Below are 15,634 nucleotides of genomic sequence, written 5' to 3'. Positions count from 1 at the left end.
CCATTTTTATATTTTTTTCGATAAATCTAATGTTTTTTTTTATCAAAAGGAAATATATTAATTTTTCAAAGTATCGATTTAGTTTTTTTCAGTTTTTAATGAATTTTTATATTTAAAAGAGTTTAATTTTATGCAAATATATTACTAAGTTAATTGATTGAAAGAGAAAAATAGAATTAAGGTAAAACACTGATGTTTACTTTAAAATTATTATAAGTGGCGTTAACATATCTAAATACTCTATGGCTCAGTGAATTACAATAAAAATATTTTTTTTAATTATTTTTATTCCATTTTACAAATAAAAATAACCCTTAACTAAACTTTGAATATAATTGCATTACATTCAGCTGAATAGTTCCAAAACAGTTAAATGGTTCCTGATAAATCAAAGTTTGAAAAAAAAGTCTTATTTTTTAAATGCAATTTCTTAAGAACTTCTCGACCGATTTCGCTCAAATTTTGCATTTTGCCGTTTAAAATTACATTTTTTAAAATGATTTAAAAACTGTATACCTTACAATTCAAAAATGCTTCGACTGTTATTAAATAAAATAATAAAAAGAATATATATTTACTAAAAGTTATCTTCTGCACGGAATTATCTTTGGATAAACGAGTGTTATAACTGTGTACAAAACTTTTTAGATTCGAATCAAAAGTTCTTGAGATATGGTGAAATATTCTGGCTACCCCCCTATATTTTGGGGTCAGAAATCCGAATCCGTCGAAAAAAGGTACGTTTATTCAGATAAAGTATCTTTTTGTGTCTGATTTGGTAACTTAAAATATCGTCTGCACTAATTATTTAGTATATTTGAGGCCCCTCCTGGAATCGTTAAGATTGAGTCCCAGAAAGTGAAGATCCGGATCATTAGATCAAAAGTTATTTAGGATGCTCCCTTTTTTATTTTGTGCACTGTACATAAGTGTGAAGACGCGTTACTTAAACCGATTAGAGAGCGTAGTTGAAGAACTATTCAAGTAAAAAAAAAAAAAAAAAAAANAGATTGATCGAGGGAAAATCTTAATTAAATATACTGCACTTTAATTAGTAATAATTAAACTTAGTAAATTATGAATTTAGGTACTAAGTGATACGCTTTAAGTGTTTTCATAGTGGAAGAAGCATCCAAGTGGATTTGATTACAAACACACGAATAGTTTTTAGAAAGACTCTTTTTGGAGGCAAGTTAAAACACCAAGAATGCAAACGTTATGAAGATTGGAATTAAAGGAATTACAGAATTTGATAAAGCAAGAACCAAAAAATAAATTCAAGACATAATCTTTAACTATTCTCAAAGCATAAATTTTAAATTAATTTGCTTATCAAATACATTGAAATGTCACTTTCATCAGCCAAGATGTTCAATAGTAAGGATACTAAGCGATTAAGGAAAATTTGAAAAATAAATCTTTCAATCCAAGCTGCAATCGATTTTAAATTTTGCACGTCAATGAACGATAAAATATCGATATATTTACTTTATTGGTAGTTGTAAATATTATCTGCCGTCGAAATCTTGTTAAATCTAGATTATTTCTACTTTATAGCCTCTATGGTAAATACGGGTGATTAAATATTATTTTTATGGTTCTTGATCTCTATCTCATCGCGTTATGTAAGATTATATTTTCTTTTCTCTCAATAATATAGTTTGAGAACGATCTAGTATTTATGGAGTACATTAAAAGGCACGAGCACGGTTACAGAGGAATGTGGATTTTTACCTGTAAACTAATATGTTTCTGCGTTTTACTAAACATGATTTCGTGTCTGTTTGTAAGGGGCAAGTCCTGAAGTCAAAATTTTGACCAATTTCCGAATAGCTAGTGATTAATTAATAGCAATTAATACTTGAAATATAAGAATCTAGTCGACTAGATCCTTATAATTCAAGTGCAAGAAAAATGGGTAGTAAATATGTAGATTTAAAATTTTTTGGAAAAATTAATCAACCTTATTAGAAAAAAAAAAAAACATGTAGCTAGCTATAAAAAGTGAGGGTTAAAACACAAGTTTTAATAGCTCAAATTATTTAAAAAATTTAATCGGAAGCTACCGTAAAAGTGTGAAATATCTCTGTTAGTGGAAAACGGTAACGTAACGCAAAAGTTGTCGAATAAATTAAAAATCCTACGATTGAAACGAAACGATATTATTAGCAATAACAACTCCCTAAATATCATAACAAGAATTAATAGCGATTCTATAACAAACATAAATATTATATAATAGAATAGATGAATCTTTCTGTAATTTTTCCAACTATATACAAAATCAACGAAAAAGATTATTTTTCAAAAATCAAAATAAAAAGATTTATATTTTCTAAAGAACACTTACTTTGTGCAGAGTCAACTAGAAATCTTTAACGTGAACAAAGCTAACCAAAAATGAAACGGATGCTTCACTAAAAAAACGAGAAAAAAAGTCAACAACTAAAGGGGTGTTTCCTATTCATGTGCAAAACTGTCCTTTAAAGGAAATAAATTGGCTTCTTTTTCGCCCTGTTTTTTTAATCCCCAAAACGCCACTAAGTCACATTTTCTCGCCATTCACACCAAAACCCTACGTTTGAAGAGGCTCTCTATTTTGTATAACTTTTCCCTCTTTATTCAAAACCTCTTGAGGAAAAGCAGAAGTGGTTTGGAAAAAGAAAAGAAATGAAAAAAAAAAGCATTCACACAGAGGATCTGAAGAAGTTCGCTATATTGAATTTCGAACTCCCCAATATCGAACCAGTGGTACATAAAACGAGAGCTTCTGGTTCTTCTGCGTCTGCTGGGTGTAACTATTGAAAAAGTTAAGTACTTTTGAGGTACCCGTAAGCGGATTTGTGTCCAGAACGGATGCTTTTCGCATCATTGGGTTTTTCTGTGACATAAGTGGGTAAATCTCGTAATCCTCCTCAGATTTTGAATTCTGCCCTTTTACCCCCCACACTGTTATGAATGTTGATTTAGTCGAGTGTTTGGGAGTCAGCCTGCAGTATTAGTTGAAAAATGTATACGCCGAAGTGTTTTGGGAGATATTTTGTTGAGATGCCAACTTGGCGGTACAATCCCAGAAAAATCGGTTCAATGTTAAGCCATAATGTTGATACGCTGAATGTGTTAAAGTGCAATTTCACTGCAACCTCAATAAGTTGAACTATTTTCCAGTTCAATTGAACCGCAATATCAAATAATAAAGTGTAATAATTATTAATTTGCACAGCAATACAGTCAGATTTGAGACTTACTAAGTTTGCTAGAAATTTGCAAATTATTACAGTTCAATCCTCACGCCTTTCACAAATGTCTCAAATTTGCACAATATTGTTGTTTAATGTGAAATACAGTATATTGGTTAATACAATCTAGTATCTAATTAAGGATGTAGTAAATTTGCTAAGCATTATAATTTAATTTGACACCTTACTAAGGATGCAATAAATTTGTTTAGTATTATGATTAAATTTGGTACCTTATTAAGGATGCAATAAATTTGTACATTATTAAGGTTCAACTTGGCATCTTACTGAAAATTCAGAAAATTGGCGCAGTATTATGGTATTCACTACATATATATTATTACACTTAATGGTTCAACTTACAGTAATTACGATTCATATTAATTTCACTCTAAAAAAAGATTGCAATAAATGAGCACAGTATTGTGGTTCAAATCGATAAATGCTTTGCTGAGGTTTCAGCGAAGTTCTACAGTATTGCGTTACAACTTAACAACTTGCTAATTGTAGTAAAAATTTTCTGCAGCATCATCGTTTATTTTGATACCTTACTAAAGTTGCAACAAATTATCACAATATTATTTTATGACGCAAATGACCACAGAAATTTTTATCAGGGCGAGATTAGACAATTAGTACTGATTTACTGATGTTAAATGTATTTCCGGTTTTTATTCTTTTTATTTTTTATATTTTTTAAGGAAGATTAGATAAATAATAGACTCGTTTTAGAGGACAGATCGTTCGCCTTCCGATGAGGTGAACCAGGTTCGAATCACAGCAATGGCTGGTAAAAACGAATTCCGCACCAGGCTCGAACCAACCACAGTGCTGACGTAAAATATCCTCAGTGGTTGACGGATCATAGGTTAGAGTCCCCTTGCCGTTAGGCTAACCGTAGGAGGTTTTTTGTGGTTTTCATCTCCATGTAATGCAAAGGCAGGTTAGTTCCATCAAAAAGTCCTGCAAGAAAGCAAATTTCTCCCAATACTTGACCCAGGAAGTTCCTTTGTCTTCTGGATTGATTTCAAAATTACAAGGCTATGGAGTTGAATATTAGTAGTCGTAAACCCAAGCATTGGGTCGACTGTTTAATAAAGATTATAAAAAATAAATAAATAAAGCCAGGCTCACATAGTATTTTAAAATTAGAATAATTGACTTAAGGGGGTGGGGGCAATCCCTGCCTACTGCCTCGTTACAGTTTTTTCCGATCGAACTTTTAATTTGTCAAAATTTAGAATGTTTTAAAATTTCTTTTCTTACAACATTTATTTAATTCATTCAGTGTCATTATTTTGTACATATTTAGTTCAGTACACATTTAGTACATATTTTTGTACATATTTAGTTAATTTTATTTTTAATAGAGACTTATTTCAGTCTGAGGAAAATTATTGAAATCACGAATATTTAATTTTTATTTTTATTGTTACAGAATTTTTCTCCTTTCAGTCAAACCTCCAGTCTCTTTTCAATCTGTTCAAACTTATAAATATTACCAATAGTAATCAATAAATTTTAAACATTTTCTCTTAGTAATGCAATAACTGTTATTGGAGTATTAGACATTCTTGTCTTTTAAAACTTACAGACATGCAAAGTAGTAGCATTAAAAGATAAATATTTTAAGATATGGTCTGCAGATTTTGAATTTTTTCATCAATTTTGAAATTTTCCATCAGCAATACATAGGATTTTGCTATTGGACTGATTTCTGTCGAATATCTATTTCGCTATATGCATTATTATCGGAAGAAAAAAAAATCAGTAATATGGTGGTAATTAAAAAAAGCACCACAAAAAATCGCCAAAAATCTTAACCGGCGATGAACAATAAAATGTAGTAACCAAACTGTAATACTTTCTCCCCAAACTTTAAATGGAAATATTGAAAAGATGTCATACTGTAATATGAGACAGTTTTCTTCAAAATAAGAAAGAAGTTAAGTTAAAACATTCTTTTTTTTTTTTTATATATTTCATCTGCTTCTCACCTGGCGTAGTTCCTTCCATACAAATCAATGAATGAATAATTTTGTGTATAGAATTTTCTTAAGAGATTATACGCGACGGATTTTGTATGAAAATTTGTCGCTTCATCGATTCAAAATGTGCCCTTCTCGACGGAACTAAAGACCCCACAGGAGTTAAGAATCCGGTGTGGGGCAATATGTTGTTATAAGGAGTTGAAAATCTGCTTATATAGTTGACTTGGAAGTTAAGCTATTTGGAGCGCAAACAATCAAGTGGAACGCGAGAAATAAATAGCCAAAACTCCTCATTTGTATTGAGTGAATAAAGGTTCTAAGCAACATTTTAGGGAAGTTGGGTACATTAAGAGTTTATCAGGGTGCGTAGCCAGATTTTTCAACAAAAAATAAGCACATTTCAAGTACTTTTTAAGCACTTAAAAATATTTTTAATAACTTTCCAAAAAAAAAAGTCATAATTAGGATCTCTGCAGTAATAAAAACTATTTTTTTTTGTATCGTTTAAAGTTCTTAATTTATAAAATAAAATTCGAAAACATTTTCAAAAACTTTACATAATTGTGATAAAATGACTAGTTTCTGATAAATATTGCTGAGGAAAATTGTGAAAATCATGCATAGTATCATATAGTTGACTTGGAAGTTAAGCTATTTGGAGCGCAAAAAAATCAAGTGGGACGCGAGAAATAAATTGCCAAAACTCCTAATTTGTATCAGAATTTGAGTGAATAAAGGTTCTAAGCAACATTTTTTGAGTACATTAAGAGTTTATCAGGGTGCGTAGCCAGGTTTTTCAACAGAAAATAAGCACATTTTAAGTACTTTTTAAGCACTTAAAAATATTTTTAATAACTTTCCAAAAAAAAATCATAATTAGGATCTCTGCAGTAATAAAAACTATTTTTTTTCGTATCGTTTAAAGGTCTTAATTTATAAACATAAAATCATTAAAATTCAAAAATATTTTCAAAAACTTTACATAATCATGATAAAATGACTAGTTTCTGATAAATATTGCTGAGGAAAATTGTGAAAATCATGCATAGTATAATATAGTTGACTTGGAAGTTAAGCTATTTGGAGCGCAAACAATGAAGTGGAACGCGAGAAATAAATAGCCAAAACTCCTAATTTGTATTGAGTGAATAAAGGTTCTAAGCAACATTTTAGGGAAGTTGAGTACATTAAGAGTTTATCAGGGTGCGTAGCCAGATTTTTCAACAAAAAATAAGCACATTTTAAGTAGGGGAGAGTGGGGTCAATTGTAACATTTTTTACTTAACTATTTTTAACTAACAAAAAATCCAATATATTATTAGTATTAATTGACAGACGAGTAAAGTAGACTATCCTCTACTAGAAAAAAAATAAATACCTTATTTTAAATGTTATTATATTAGTTATTAACAATTTTTGACAGTCGTGCACTTGTTACAATTGTCCCCACTTACGGGGTCAATTGTAACAGTTCATAAATTCAACTAAAACATAGTTAATTATACATATTATCATAGTTGTGATATATTTTTTTATTGATCAAAATAGTAGTGATATTTTAGGAGTAAAAATAATAATGAGCAGAGACCTAAAGGGTTAAACTTTTAACTTTAAGGGGTTAAAAATTTTAATTTATGCTGTGAAAGGTGACAAATAAAATAATGCACATGCAACATAATATAAATGATATAGGAAACTATTGGTGGTTCTTAAAGAGTTAAGTAATGGTTTGTAAACATAAGATTATTTATTTTCAGCTGTTACAATCGTCCCTTTACTTATTGTTACAATTGTCCCCAAGACGCCATTTCAGCTTCATTTGTTAAAAACAATGCTAGTTAATTAGCAAAACTAATTTTTTTTTTTATTGAAATGTTAATTAAAGTGTCCACTTACATATTCGGTTACTAATTTTTATTTGTTTAAACAAAATTACTTTGTTACAATATAATATTCTAATACCAAAAAAAGTACTTGCGTGGCGTGAAAATATCTTTTGTGATGTAACTCTTTCAAAAGTACATAAAAATGGTTGCCATCAGGGGTGTACATGTAGATTTATTAAATACACCTTGTGCGCCACCTAGGAACCAAATCTAGAACCCGACACTCGAATTTTTTGCTCTGTTACAATCGTACCCTGTTACAATTGACCCCACTCTCCCCTACTTTTAAAGCACTTAAAAATATTTTTAATAACTTTCCAAAAAAAAAAAAATTCATAATTAGGATCTCTGCAGTAATAAAAACTATTTTTTTTCGTATCGTTTAAAGGTCTTAATTTATAAACATAAAACCAATAAAATTCATAAACATTTTCAAAAACTTTACATAATCATGATAAAATGACTAGTTTCTAATAAATATTGCTGAGAAAAATTTTGAAAATCATGCATTTTTTTTAATTGGAGGCAAAGAAAAAATNTTTTTTTTTTTTTTTTTTTTTTTTTTTGTGATTTAGAACGACAAGCTATACGGCAAAGAAAAAAATCTCTTTTCAAAAGATTAAAAATTAAGCACTTTTTACAAACCCCGAATAAAAAACAGAAGCACCTTTAAGGGCATTTAAAAAAACGCAAATCAAAAATAAGCACCTTTAAGCACTTCTTGTAAACGCTACGCACAGTGTTTGTAGATTGACAATCGGAAAAATTAGATTAGTCTTTGCCTTCATTTCTTGTATCCAAACTAACAAGTGGCGTAATTCGCTACATAGCATATATTCTTTAGGCCTTTACTTTTTCTACTGTTAACTATTAATTGTTGCCAAAGGCACCTTTTTCCACACACACATACAAAAGCTGTTTTTTTAAAATTTATATAATTTTATTTGTGCATTATTAAACCCAGATGATTGTTTAAGGCAAGATGGTAAATATAGTTTAAAGTTTTAGCTTCGTTTCCAGTTTAAGGCCCTTGAACTGTGGCTCCTAAATTTCTCACAGCAAAAGAGATTACAGTACACCTTATAACTTGTACAGTTTTAGCAACATATTTCCTCATTTAGATCTGAAATTTTTTTTCCTGATTATTCTAAACAAGAACAATGTTTAGAAATATATTTAAAAAATATTCATGTTGTCGAATTATTAAAAAAAAAATTCTGCTTTCTTATTTATTATTTAAAATTTAAGTTGTTATACCTAAATTCAAGTTCATGTAGAAGCATTCTTATTGGACAAACAAGTCATATGGCATGATTTGTATTACATGAAGATGATCTCGTTAAATATAGCAGTTATGAACAAGACATTGGTGAAACTGATCTCACTATTTAATTTTGAATTATTTGTAAATTATTTTTGATATTACTAAATGCTCAAGTCTAAATTATTTCATTCAAATTTCAGGTTTATCAAATTTAGGCATAGTAATAAATTGCAACTTTGATTTATTTTCTTCAAACAGCCACAATTTAGAAAAAACAATTTTTTAATATAATCAATGAAGCATGGCATAAAATAATTAAAGCAAAGCATAAATTGATCACTCAATTATTGAATATTATAAATTAATTGTTCATCAATCCCCCTCTCCCTTCGACTTAAAATATAATTATGGTGAGGGTGTGCCTTTGCCTACTATAACAGAAAAAAAAACTTTAATAATAGAAAGCTAATATTTGGAGCTGTTCAAATATTACGAAAGTACAAAAAAGGGTGAAGGGGTTGTGATTTGCTAATTTTTGCTAGCGAAGGGGTGGGGCTTACACCACAATAATGATTGAGGTAAGTCACTGAACTTCCATTATTTTCAATTTTTAATGCTAAATAAATGCTTAAAAAAAAGAGAATATTCAGAAAAATTTGAAAAAAAGTTATTTTTGTTTTCAAAATTATTATATGGGAAAAGTTAAACTTAGGAAAGGAAAAACTTTAAAAAGAAATGCTTCAACGAATTTAAAAATTTTATAGAATATTTTATTCATAAAACAAATTTTTTTAGATAAAATTTGTTTTATGAAAAGTTGCATATAATATTTGAATGTAATTCTAAAATACTTAACGTTAGATTGCTACAGTAAAAGTCAAAGTTAAAGCAAAAAACAGGAATTTGGGGCTAAGGAGTTTCTTTTACGTAAGTATTTTAATTTATTTAATAACTAGTGTTGACAGCAGACCCAATTCTGAGTTTACAACTATCAATGTTCAGTCCTCAGCTTTGTAATTTAGAACCTAACCCAGAATACTAGAGAACTCATGGATCTAGCATTGGGAGAAACTAGCGTTCGTGGAGGACTTTTTGATGGAACTAACCCGCATTTGCGTTACATAGAAAGGAAAACCTCCCACGGTTAGCTCGTCAGCTAGGGAACTCCAACCCCTCATTCGTCTACAACTGGGGATATGTTTACGTCAGCACTATGGTTGGTGTGACCTGGAAAAAGAATTCCTTTCGACCAGCCATCAATGGGATTCGAACCTGGGCGACCTTATTGGGAGACGGTGTTCTATCCCCTAAGCCACCGCTGCTATTTTTTGTCAATATTTCAGTTTTTTTTTATGAATTGTAAATTATTTTGTTTATTGTAAAACTTGTGAAGTTCTGCAATTTTCTATTCGTAGTATTTTTTTTCATTACTTTTATTATTTATTATTGTTTATTTCTTTGCTACTGTAAAGATTTTAGTAAAAAGTAAAGCTTTAGTGAACAAGGATTTTTCTCATTATTTAATGAATTTAAAACGAACGAGGAAAAACTTACTTTAAACTGATTACACATAATGTTCATAATTTTAAAACAAATGTAAGGTAAAATTCTGCTTTGAGGTTTGCAAGAGAGTTAATAGATGGCAGCACACTATCAATTTGGAAAACTTATCTCTCCAGAAGGAAATTTTTTTTAACGTGATTAAAATAGAATAACATTGAAATTAGTGAAATTTAGTTGGTATTTAATGGCAAAAAACAAGTTTGCTTTTTAGTATCTATTAGAGATTTGTGAATGACCTTTTTTTGGTATATAAAATTATTTTTTTATTTTTAAAAAGTAATACAAACTGAGATTATTTGTTTAAAGTATTAATTATTTTTAAAGGTTGTTTCGTAGAAAAATGCTCTTTTTTATGTTGAAATAATATTGAATTAGAGAGTTTAAGAAAGCTAGTTAGAGGTGTCGTTTAAATATTGCATTAGCACTAGGAAGAGTGGAATTCGCGACCTTCTCAATTTTTTTGGACAAATAAGAACATAAAACATTTGGACATAAAAGAAATGTTTACGCGAGACAAAAAAAAAAAAAAAAAAAAAAAAAAAAAATTTTTTTTAAAANAAAAAAAAAAAAAAAAAAAAAAATTCCTTTTCAAAAAAAAAAAAAATTCCTTATAAATTCTAATGATTCTTAATTCTAGAGGAAAATATTTGAAAAGAAAAATTATGTCCAAAATTTCAAAAAATTAAATTATTCAAAATAAATAATACTGCAAAGTAGATTTTTAGTTACACTTTTTTTTATGAAACTGGGTATTTTAGACCCTTTAAATATTACGCAACACACAATTTCTGATAGTAGCAAAAAAAATAGTAGCAACTAGACAGCGTTTTTTTAAATTTTTTTTTCAAATTTAATAAGTCGCATTGCATTTGAAAATTAAGTAAATTAATGTGACACTTAATTAATTAAATAAATTTTATTGTAGTATGGTTATCATACTAAATAAACTAAGTCATAAATTAAGTTACCTTTACAAATAAAATGCGTAATATTGCGAGACTTTTTCAAATCAAATAAGTTATATTGAATCACTTTTGTAAATAAAATAATTAACATTGATAAATATTTTACAAATAAAATTACTTCTATAATGAGACCCTTCAACGACTAAAATAAGTAACATTTAGTCATTTTTTGTAACAAATTTACTATATAGCAAAATTGTGCAATATATTTCTAATATAAACACAAAAGATAATCGAAGTAATGTATTTTTATTCTATTTCTTTATCATCTTATTCAAGCTATTATTATCAGAATCGCTATTTCAAAGCGAATAGTAGATTGAAAGAATTAACACAAAATTAAAATATTTTTCCCAACGAAAAAATTTTTAGTGATTCATTTAACCCTAATTGTTAAAGCTCAGATTTATAGCTTCTCACGAAATACGTTTATATTTCAATAGAATAATAAACCTACTTACATGATAATTTTTTTTAAAATTAGAAATACTTATATATTCTTATAGAATAATAAACTTAGGCCTATTTACATGATAATTCTTTTTAAAATTAGAAATACTTATATATTCTTATAGAATAAGAAATTTAGACCTATTTACATGATAATTTTTTTTAAAATTAGAAATACTTATATATTCTTACAGAATAATGAACTTAGGCCTATTTACATGATATTTTTTTTTTAAATTAGAAATACTTATATATATTCTTATAGAATAATAAACTTAGACCTATTTAAATGATTATTTTTTTTTAAATTAGAAATACTTATATATTCTTATAGAATAATAAACTTAGGCCTATTTACATGATAATTTTTTTAAAACAGAAATACGTATATATTTATGTAGAATAATAAAAATTTATTATATAACTTGTTTCGTAATGAAATGTTTTTTTTTTAAATCAATTGTTAAGATTTCATTAACGTATGGGAAATGCATATAATATTAATACTCTATTAAAATATATTACACACTTAGTAAAGATTGTTACGTTTATTTTTATTGCAGCAATGCAATGACGTATATTCCCCTTGAAACGAAGGTATACGCCCGGTTTGAAAGCGACCTATTAGAATCCCGTTACGTTTTTGGATTTTGTCCAATGAACCGCCCTCCCCTACTCTCCTCATCATATTTCCCTGAAGAGGGAAAAATATTCACTCTGTAGGGATAAAGAACCACATCATTTTATTAGAAATAATACTTTTGTTCAAATATTATTTATACTATCAAAGCTTTTGGCTTAAGAAATAGATTTAAGGTGCCCTCAAACAACCTTTTTTAAAAAATGCATAATTATTTTATTTTGTATAGTAGTATATGTTTATTATTTTTATATACAGTCGGACCCCGATTTAACGAATTCATCGGGACCGGAAATTTTATTCGTTAAATCGGGGTCATTCGCAAAATTGGGGTTCAAAAAAATTTGTTTTTTGTACATATGTATTATTAAAAATTATTAGTTATAAACGACTATCTAAGATAAGAAAGGAATTTCCTGTTTGACTCATAGTCCACGTGACAAACCCCCGGAAAATGACCTTGCAAGTGTAATGTCTTATTGACTCTGCCCACCTACCCACGACGAATTTTGTTTTTCCCTGTTGCGGGCTTTTCTTTTGTTTGAGACGAATATGCACTTTTTCTATTTTATTCCTCCCAGGAAAGATTTTTTTCCCTTTAGAATCTGCCAATTACAAAAAAATGCAATATTTTTCTGATCAAAATTAATGAAAAATATTTTTTCCGAATGCTGAAATAATTCGTTAATTCGGGGTTAATTATTCGTTAATTAGGGGTTTTTGACTCTGTTTTTGCTGAAATTGAAAAAAAAAATTCGTTAAATCGCGAAATTCGTTAAATAGAGGTTCGTTAAATTGGGGTCCAACTGTAATTATGTTTTTTAAAGGGTATGCTGTAAAATTATAAATTTTTCGAATTATTTTTGATCAAAATCACTATACTCTGATTTCTCTATATTATTATTTACTAATGAATTTATTATTTTTTTTCTTTAAAAAAAATTTCCGAAAATTATTATTCAATATAGCTTAAAGTTTCCTTAACCTTATCGTTAATTTTATTTTTAAAAAAATAAAAACTGAAATATATTTGCTAATACTCTGAAGACGAATTAAAATATTTATCCAATATACAAGATGTCCCTCAACAGCTTCTTTGATTATCAGTAAATTTTTGAAATAACTCATTCATAATATTTATTTGATATTATGATAAAGATTTATTTAATTTAATTGAATTTATTTAGTCTATGTTTAAAAATTAGTTTTTATTGTATGCTAAAGTTAATCAACAATTAGAGGAGAAAAGAACTCAGAAAGAGTATTGTACAAGGATAAAGAGATTATATTAATTATACTTTATGGTTAATACTATAAGATTAATACTTTAAGATACAACGCCAAGTTGTACCTTGGAATTATTTTTTTAAGAAGAAAAAATTTTTTTGTGAAAAGAAAAAGAAATTCTATTAATTTACAAATGTATATGTTTCTCACAAAATTTTAGATTATTTAAATTATTGGTTTCTGCATAAAAAAATAGTTCAAATTAGTCTGTACTATATCACTCTCCCTACTTTATTTCTAAAAATAGTAATTGAATGTTCGTTTATGTTCACCCCTCCCAAAAAACAAAAAGTTGATTCGATTAAAAATTTCGAGAAGAGTCTTAAAACCTTTTTGCATAAAATTATAATTTTTCTTTTTAAAAAAGCATTTTTTTTTTTGTATATAATTTTAAAAGCTGAACGCATCCTTATTTTTCGACTAAGGTACTAGTAGGTCTTTGAATGTTTATATTTTATATTATAACCGTCGTTGAACAGCCGCCCGAATTTTCAATTTACGGCTATCAATGTTCAACTCCGTAGCCTTGTAATTTTGAACCCAATCCGAAAGACAAGGGAACTCCTTTATCAGGTAGTGGGAGAAACTTGTCTTCGTTGAGGACTTTTCGATGGAACTAACCTGCATTTTCGTTTCATGGAGAGGAAAACCACTAAAACCTCCCACGCTAAGCATGACGGCAAGGGGACTCTAACCCATGATCCTTCTACGACTGAGATGTTTTACGTCAGCACTGGGGTCGATGCGAGCCAGGCGTGGAATTCGAATAAAACAGCCTTCGCCTGGATTTGAACCCGGCTCACCTCATTAGGAGGCGAGCGCTCTATCTCCTGAGCCACCATGGCTCTTTGAAAGCTTATAGACACTATGACAGTTTTTATATGCCCATACCATGCTAGCTTACCTCCATATCCTTGCTCAGAATCTCATTTTTCTTCTCTAAATCGCCTTCCGATCCTTTATTCTTTCGTTTAAGGAACCAAGCCTATCCTGGGTTTCAAACAAGGATTATTATGTTGCTTCGAAAGGCGGACGGTGAAGTTGAAGAAAAGGTTTAATTTTGACATAATATGGAGTTAGTATAACATGGGTTTTTGACGTACTATGGAGTTAGTAAACTGATACAGCAGCTACAACAATGAATAAACCTAGTGGCATTACTTGAAAAGTGTGTTCCAGTTTTAAAATTGATAAATTTGTTTTTTATACATTACTATAGAGATCAATTTTCACCCAAATTTGTTTAAAAATTTTGCAGCTTGTAAAACATTACCAAGGCATGATTTTCGATAGGGAAGAGAAAGCATAGGATTTGTTTGATTGCTTTCATGGGATTTACTAACTAAATGATAAATCTAGTGTTTGTATGGTATTTTAACTTTATGGCATATTTATTACAAATGAATTTTACTTCTAAAGGGAAAAAAAATCTGAGATCTATCATTCATTTGTAACCTTTTATCCGAATACATTTTATTTATTTATTTGTTATTATTATTTTTTACTAGTTTTTTTTATAAATGCAGTTTATATAGTTAAAATAATAATTTAATTTATTTTTAAAAATCAATAATACTTCTACCTGTAGTTGTATAAGTTATTTCCATTAAATTTTGAAATTTTAACAGAAAAAATCCTTTGTAAAAGTTTTGCTAGAAAATTATTAACTCCACAATGATTCAAAATATACTTACGAAATACATACAATTTAGAGGACGGCAGGGCATTCGATTCATTTGAAATGTTAATTATTTTTAATCAGCAGAATAAATAGAGATGAACTGCAAAATTTAATATATTTTTCAATAGGGCTGTCCATAAATTGAGTCTCACTTTTTTTTCCAACATATTTTACCCCTTCCCTCTTCTCACAAAGTGTCACATGTCAGGCTATATTTCATGAAAATACACTAGCATTCAGTTCACAAGTTCTATGTTATAATTCATACTTCAAATTTTATATTCAAATTTCAACTTTTATGTTTTAATGATATTTGTGTATAATAATGACAATGATAATGTGCGTACAATGCGCGAAATATATATAAATAAATAAATTAATAAATAAACGTACGACCCTGAATAATTTTTGATCTATACTGATCGGATCTTCACGTTCTAGAACTCTATCTTAATGGTTCGTGGGAATGACCTTAAATATGCAAATTAATTAGTGACCTAAAATATGCTAATCAAAAAAATCTTATTTTTAAAATTTGATTTCTCGGGAACTATTCTAATAATTCCGCTTAAAATTTTGTATTTTGCCATTTAAAATTACACTCTTTAAAATTATGTTAAAAATTGTCAACCTTACTGTTTTTTCGACTATTATTAAAAATAAAAATA

This window comes from Parasteatoda tepidariorum, chromosome 8, assembly GCF_043381705.1.
Source record: "Parasteatoda tepidariorum isolate YZ-2023 chromosome 8, CAS_Ptep_4.0, whole genome shotgun sequence".
In the NCBI taxonomy this organism is placed as follows: Eukaryota; Metazoa; Arthropoda; class Arachnida; order Araneae; family Theridiidae; genus Parasteatoda; species Parasteatoda tepidariorum.
Note: the sequence above shows the minus strand (reverse complement) of the source record.